We start from the raw sequence: 6,562 nt of genomic DNA on the forward strand, positions 1-6,562 counted from the left end.
GAGTATTAATCGGTCGAATCAACCATGATATGTTTTTTGTTAGATTTCTAAGAATATTTTCCTTTTTTTTGGTTAGCTAGTCATATACCTTTAGTATATAATAACAGCTCTGGCCATGTGCACTCTTTTTTTTTATAGAAATGACAGAATGCTTTATTGCTTCATCGACATGCGCGCCCGTCGAACAACAGATGATTCAACCATGAAAAAGTTTAGCTTCTAGCCCCGCAAACGGAAATGCACACAACTATGCATGTGCAACATAGACACAAATGTCATGAGTAGTTGAATTCTTCTGTAAGATCGTGTGACATAGATAATTAATTAAAGGTTTGTGAAAAATAAAACCTTTCCACATCCGAAGTTCCTGTTTTCTCCTCCTCTTTGTGAATTTCACTGTTTTGCTATTTTTCAGGTGTTTGAAAAATGGTTTCCCGTTCGTCGATTATGCATTTAGCGAGGCGTGGGGAAGATGGTGGAGGGGAGTCTAAGGCTTGACTGGTTTGGGTGTTAGTAGGTGGGGCTGATGTTGCCGGAGAAGAACACGTGGTGGTGGTGGGGTGTGTGTGTGTGTGTTGGGGGGGGGGGGGGGGGGGGGGTTAGAGGTATGCCCTGGCGATTCAGGGGAGAGTGAGCCTAAGGTGGTATCCCCGCTGGCCGCGGGAAGGGGGAGCACATATGTGATGAAGATGAAATTGTGTTTTTCTAGAATAGAATGAAAATAGGACGCACGTTGGATGGGGATCAGATGGGTGGGAGAAAAGTGGCTGACGCAAAAAATGTTTATCAGGCACATGTGAACAGGTGCTACCAAATTCTGGAGATAATAAATACATTCAAAAGGAGATGATAAATACATCTGACTTGGATTGCGTTTGGCTACCATGTTTTTATAATGTTTATCTTTCGAGAGAACCAACGTTCCTCAAATTAGTTTGCATATCATCATCATTTCGGTTTAAATGGTACTCCATCCATTCCTAAATATAAGGTTTTTTAGATATTTCAATATGAACTACATACGAAGCAAAAATGAGTGAACTACATTCTAAACTACGTCTATATACATTCGTATGTAGTTCATACTAAAGGGTCGGTACTAAAGGCCCTCCACATGGCCGCTGTCTGGAGCTCCACCTTTAGTCCCGGTTGGTGTTCCTCATCACTGCTCAATTTAACCTCTAATCTCTAATCACCCTCATCATTTCAAATCATCTAACTTCCCGGCCGGTCACCCATCCTCTCACTACTCCAGCCTGAGCACGCTTAACTTCCAGGTTCTATCCCCCTTCGTTTCCAAGCCTGCACTTGTTGTTTTCCTGACAATAGTAAGATGTCAATCCTATTAACCCTCAGGAGTTTAGCTTGAGCATGAAGTCACAGGTTTCACTTTTGAGTTTGAAACTATTATTCTAAAAAACAATAATTATTTAGTAACACTAATATTTCTTGAATAAGTAGTTTGACCATAGTTTGACCAGATTTGACCAAAATTAAAAAAAAACAGAAATAATTATTTAGTAACACTAATATTCTTGAATAATTATTTAGTACCACTAATACTTCTTGAATAAGTAGTTTGACCATAGTTTGACCAGATTTAACCAAAATTAAAAAGAAACTAAAATTTAAGGATAACTTTTTTCCTTTTAGAATTTAAGGATTCTAAAAATTTGCAAACAGGCCTACGGCGGTCAAAATCGGATGCGGATTTTCGTGCTGAACATTTTGATATATTATACGTTTTTTCCGACATCGTATGCAGAAGTTATAGCCGTCTTACTTTTTCATAACACTTTTTTGCAAAACATGTCCAAATTTAAGGTTTTTATTTTTCCGACATCGTATGCAGAACCGGGGCGTAGAGTTTGAGACACGAAGCCCTTTAGTCCCGGTTTGAGACACGAACCGGGACTAAAGGGCATCACACCCTTTAGTCCCGGTTCGTGTCTCAAACCGGGACTAAATTGTCTAATCTTTAGTCTCGGTTTGAGATACGAACCGGGACTAAAGGGCATCGCACCCTTTAGTCCCGGTTCGTGTCTCAAACCGGGACTAAATGGCTCATTTGAACCGGGACTAGTGCCTTTATCCGCTCGAACCGGGACTAATGCTCACATTAGTCCCGGTCCGGGAGTAATGCTCATATTAGTCCCGGTTCATAATGAAACCGGGACTAATGTGTATATTGAGCTGTGACCAAAGCCCTGTTTTCTACTAGTGATATACATTCGTATACTAGTCTATATTAAAATTTCTAAAAAGACTTATATTTAGGAACGGAGGAAGTACATGTCAATTGATTCATCATACGTGGGCATGAGCAAAGTGCAGATAGCTTCGTATGCATGTACTAAGCACGACAGGGTGTGGTGGCAAAACTGAGCAAACACGCGGTAGTCTCGCATGCCTGACCCTGAACCATGCATTCTCATAATGTATGTCGTGCATGTGATTTGTATAGGGAGCGATTAGACGTCAATCGACTGACCGTAATATTTGAGTCAGTCACTTTTTGCATGTTTATGATTCTTTGGGCCGTAACCATTGGCTGAGTAACGCCGCAGCCGTAAGAGCTGATGCATGCAACAACAATTCTCTTCCATATTGTCGCGTCAATGCCTAAGCAACTTAATTGCTGTTTACAGATGCATGCATAAACGGAATACAACTCCATATATATACTCCCCATCGATGTATATATTTATGTACGCATATGTATGTAAACAAAAAAAAGAAAATAAGAATTTGTGTTATTGGTATTACCCTTAAAGAAGAAAGAAAAATAATAAAATAAATGACAAAATTTGCACACAATTTACACACAATTGTTTTTTCTATAACACGCAAAAATAAGCATATAATAGCGGTATCCTCGCAGAAAAGGAAAATTCCTAAGAAGGAATGAATTAGTTGCAATAGTATTACCATTAAAGAATAAAAGGAAATGAAATAAAACCAAATCAAAATAGCAAGCTTTTCTAAGAATAAAGAAAAAGAAAAAGAATAGTGCAATTTTCACAGTCTAGTATAGTATACACACATATTGTATAGTACTTGCATATATACTTACACAGGGGAAAAATTCAAAAGAGAGGTTGCCTAAGAAATAATGAATTAGCGGCATTAGTATTCCCTTTTAAGAAGAAGAAAAAAAATGACAAAATTTGCACGCACTTTATACATAAATTGCCTTTTTTTATAATATGCAAGAATAAGCATATAATAGTGGAATCATATCGGTATTACCTCTAAAGAAAGAAAATGAAATAAAATAAAAAAAAATTCAAAATAATGAAGTTTTCTATGGAAGAATGAAACCCTTTAAGAAGAAAGGAAATGAAAAAAAACTAAAACAAAATCGAAATAATAAAGTTTTCTAGGCAATAATGGACCCCTTTAAGAAAAAAAAGGATAAAAAAATTGCACACAAGTTTGCACTGAAATTGCACTTTTACTAACATGCAAAAAACAAACATATAATATTGCAATTTCGCACTCTACTATAATTTATACACATGATGTATAGTAGTTGTGTGATACTTATTTAAACACACAAAAATATAACATGTTCTAAAAAAGAATGAAGTAGTGGCATTGGTACCACCCTTTAAGAAGAAAGGAATGAAAAAATAAATCATGATAAAATTTGCACAAAATTTACACATAAATTGCACTTTTTATAGCTATGCAAGAACTAACATATACAAGTAGAATTTACATAAAAAAATAAGTTTCAAAGAAGGAATGAATTAGTGTCATTGGTATTACCCTTAAATAAGAGAGAATATGAAATAAAAAATTAAAACAAAAAATTTGTCAAGATTAGCACAAAAATTGTGCCTTTTATAATAAGTAACAAGAAACATATAGTAGTGAAATTCCATACTCTCATATAATGTATACATGTAGTACTCGTGTGCATATATTTACACACACTCAGCATCCAAAAATACGCATAAAAAATGAAAACTCAACAAAAGAAAAACAAAAGCTAAAACCCATAAAAAATAACCAATAAAAGGTAAGAAAAAAGGAAAAAGAAAAACACATAGAAACAGAAAACTATAATAAAAAAATAAAGCAAAAATACCCACAAAAGAAAGAATGAATATGTGGCGTATTACCATTTAAGAAAAAAAGAATGGGAAAAATAATCTAAAACAAACACTAATTTATTTTGCACGAATTATACAAACAAATTGCGATGTTTAAAATATGCAAGATTAAGCATATAAAAGTGGAACTTTTGCAAAAACGAAATCTAGAACAAATGAATAGTGGCATTGGTATTAACCTTAAAGTAATGAAGTAAAGATAAACAATATCAAAATAATAATTTTTTTCTGAAAAGAAATGAAATAGTGGCGCCGGTATTTACTTTCAGAAGAGAGAAATTAAAAAAAAAATCTGGGCACAACTTTACACCGAAATTGCACTTTATCATAATGTGCAAAAATAATCATATTATCATGAAATTTTGGCACATATTATATGGTACTTGTATGTATATAATTACATTAAGCTAAAAACCCAGAAAAACAAAAAATAACCAATAGAGAAAAGGAAAAAAGGAAAAAAGAAATAGCAACCCAGAAGAACAAAAACGAACCCAAGAAGCAATTCGACTGACCCAAAATAGGGGTCAATCAATTCCACACAGCCCAACCCAACAACAGAACTAAACAGAAAAAAAAAATGAAAACATCACAGATCTCAAAGCGCATCCAACGAACAAAAAATCGACTGACCATAAAATGAAAAGTCAGCTGACTGAAAAGTAGCTAAAGTGATTTGTATAACAGGGGGAGAGAGATTGGGGAAGAGGTTCGTTATTGGGATGTCCGCGCCGCGGGAGAACAAATGGATCGAACGAGCGACACATGCATGCAGATCCAGCAGGGAACGAACTATTCCAATAATAAATCCGCTTTTTGTGGATCTCCAACCCATCGCCAGCCATAACCATGTTGTAAGAGCAACTCTAGTAGACCCCGCATCCGTTCCCGACCCGCAAAATAACCGTCAAAATGCGGGTATGGGCCGGAAAACCTGCCCGACCAGACCCCGCATCCTGCCCCGGCCCGCAAATTTTTTTGAGGGGCGCGACAAAATCTCGACCCCAACCCGGGAAAACGCGGGTTTCCCCCTCGCGGCTGCGGTGCCCTGCATGAGAGAGAAGCAGTTGGCGGGAGGGACATTTCAGCCCCGCGCTCTTTTCCCCCTCCTTCCGCCGCCGCCCGCCCGCCGCCCGCGATTCCGGCCATATCTGCGGGCGGAATCGCGCCGCGGGGCTTGATTGTATGCATTGGAATTGGAAAAATTGCCGCAAGACTTGGCAAGGAATGTATTGTGGTATGTCTCGTGATGCAACAATTGTGCTAGAGGCCGTTGTCGTGGTACTAAGACTAACAGTAGAATGGGGGGGGGGGTAGAATGGGGGGGGGGGGGTAGTATGCAGAGGCAAGATCCTAGCTATGGCGAAGTTGTACACACGAGTTTTACGAGTTCAGGCCCTTCTCGGAAGAAGTAACAGCCCCACGTCTCGGAGCCCGGAGGCGGTCGACTAGATTATGCATATGTGTGTTTACAGGGGTGCGAACCCTTGTGCATGTGGAGGGGTGTGGCTTATATAGAGTGCGCCAGGACCCCAGGCAGCCTACGTTACAAGGGATTTAAGGTACATCAAGAGGGGGGCATTACTGGTAACGCTAATAATAAAGAGACATAATGACCATTAAAGCTATGATGTAATGTCCGACCGTTGCAGTGCAGAGTGGCTTTAGATCTTCTGGCGGTCGAGTGACAATCTCCATGGCCGAGTGACTTCGAGTCTTCCGAGTGGAATGCCTTATGATCGAGTGGATGATGACTCCTCTTTGATGGCTTCTGGTTTTAGGGTGAAGTCCTAGGGGAGGGTGTCTAGGTCAGGCCTATGACCCTACCCTTGGTACATGGCTTCATTATTAGCCCCCGAATGGTTCAGGGTTCGAGTGGAGAAGGAGTTGATAATCTTTCCGACTCAACCTTTGCGCTTCGGAAACGCCTTGTCCTGGGATTAAATGAACAATCATGACGACTTCAACTTCTTGTTCAGTCGCCTTGATCCATTCTTGGTTTTGTCGAGTGAGCTTTCATTGTTAAGCTTCGAGTGTTGATATGGAGAAAATCTTCCGTCTGACAGGTTGTTCTGCTGTCCGCGGATCTCGCGGGATTCGAATTTTTGGGAAGCGCGTGGGGCGGAGGAGGTCGCTGCAATCGGGCTGGATAAGGCATGGCCGCCTCGATTTCTGCGCCGCCTTTTTCGCCACGAATCGCTCGCGCGACTGTTGCGGGATTTGATAAGATCGCCCGGGTCCACAAGTCAGTCACTCGAAAGTGACCTCATATAAGGCGTCGGTCCGGGGTTTTTGAACAGTGCGCACCCATTCTTCCTCTTCCTTCTCTGTTCTCTCCACCGCATCCGCTCCTGCCCCGACGCCACTGCTCCGTTCAAGCTCTGTTCGCCGCGATGGGGAAGGAGAAGACGGTGGCATTGGAGCGCGCGAAGAAGGCGACGATG

Source organism: Aegilops tauschii, chromosome 3 (genome assembly GCF_002575655.3).
Source record: "Aegilops tauschii subsp. strangulata cultivar AL8/78 chromosome 3, Aet v6.0, whole genome shotgun sequence".
NCBI lineage: Eukaryota > Viridiplantae > Streptophyta > Magnoliopsida > Poales > Poaceae > Aegilops > Aegilops tauschii.